The sequence below is a fragment of the Amphimedon queenslandica genome, unplaced genomic scaffold, assembly GCF_000090795.2.
Source record: "Amphimedon queenslandica unplaced genomic scaffold, v1.1 AMPQUscaffold_5430_Cont22601, whole genome shotgun sequence".
NCBI classification, from domain to species: domain Eukaryota; kingdom Metazoa; phylum Porifera; class Demospongiae; order Haplosclerida; family Niphatidae; genus Amphimedon; species Amphimedon queenslandica.
The window spans coordinates 1-1,676 of NW_003554268.1; the positions used below are offsets into that span (position 1 = coordinate 1).

A 1,676-nucleotide genomic window follows, 5' to 3' on the forward strand; every position below is an offset into this window, starting at 1 on the left:
AGTTCTTTTTAAAATTTATATGTCTACAATATTAATAGCGGATTTATTGGTTATTAAGCATCATAAATCAATTTTTAAATTTTGATTCTATTGAAAAATATTTTACTGTGACAAAACAAGCAAGTGCTGGTATGAATCAAAATTTTATTTGAATTAATGTTTTGTTGTTCAAATTGAATAGTGTGCTGTCAATGTATTTGAAAAAAAAGGTAGGGGTGCACACACAGAAGTTTAACTTTTCAGACTATACAAACATACTATGAAGTGGTACGTACAAACTTACAAATTTTAGTTTATTATTGCAACAGTTTGTACCCAAACAAGACAGTTCCATTGACTGTGGTGCTTATCTGTGCAAATTATGCATATCTAATATGTTATTGTTAAAATTAATTGACTTTTAGTTTGCCTATACATCATACTGTGTTGTGATGGAGTGTTCCGATATGTTGTCCAAGTATAAATTCTATTGTAATGGTTATGCTCTGTCGTAACATTGTTTATTAGATAACTTCAAAATTTTTGAGGCAATGGCTTATGACTCTCATGCTTCACAGTTTCAGGTACAATTTGCTATTGAAATGGAATATCATTTTTATATAGGTGGAAGACAATACTATTAGCGTTGCAACCAGAGTTGCTTAGTGCTAAGCAACTCTTTACAATGATTTACAAGCATTGAAAAGGGATCTGCAAAAAAGTGTGGCATTCCTAGCCCAGGTATGACAAAAATAAATATACTAGAAGTAACTATAATTTTTACATTTATTACGTAGGATAACTACTTTTTGGCTGGATTCTAAAGCTCAATATAACTATTTCAAAGGGTCTTCTTATCTTTAAAGAGCAGTGATTTCAAGGATATTGAACTATTATTATTTTAATTGTGTAATTAAATGAAATCAGTATCTCAGTATAGTGTTGCATGCAATAGCACTGATAAAAATTAATCATAAAATTTCACTATGTTTATTATTAGACTTACACCAAATAATATAGAAAAATCATTAAAATGGTGTCACTGAACTCCTGTTAAGAATAACAAATAGAATTCAAGTGATGGTTCAGTATTGTGATGCTTCTTGCAGCCTGTAGTAGCAATTTTGCATTGATAAAGTTAAATTTTCGCTAACATGACCTCTTCTATTGGTCCTAGCATAGTTAATACGTACATAAATTTATTGTCTAAGTATAGAAGTGTTTTAAAGACAGGCTATCCATGAATGATTGTCCTTTACATGGATATTTATGGTCCTCAGTGTCGGGTCCGCATCAGTCCGTCCGTCCGTCCTTTTCGGGCGGGGCGGGTCCGTCCGTCCGTCCGCTTTTGAGACCCTACCCCAGTTTTGTGTCAAGCGCAGGATTTCTGCGCTAGCAGGAAATGAGTCACAATGACCCAAATAACACCCACACAAGACATGAATAACATTATCATAAATTATTTTAAAATGGATGTAAAGGAAATGGTGTTTAGAAAGCTGAACTATGTCTTAAAGGAGGAGCAGTTGGCAGCTATCAAGGCTTTCCTCGAAGGAAGAGATGTTTTCATAGTGCTACCAAGAGTATATAATATAAAGAGAGTATCGAACGGCCCTATACAAGCTGCTGCATGAGGGCGTATTTGCTCAAAGTCACAATCCGCATACTCCAGTATACTTTATCAATGAATATAATTA

The 1,676-nt window shown here is 33.4% G+C and overlaps 1 long non-coding RNA gene across 1 annotated transcript; it reads left to right on the top strand.

Annotated features, from left to right (window-relative positions):
- The first annotated feature begins 483 nt into the window (after positions 1-483).
- On the top strand, positions 484-963 carry LOC109592377 (uncharacterized). Its single transcript, XR_002190317.1, has 2 exons — positions 484-720; positions 777-963. It is a non-coding gene; the product is annotated as an uncharacterized LOC109592377 (long non-coding RNA).
- Positions 964-1,676: the final 713 nt, after the last annotated feature.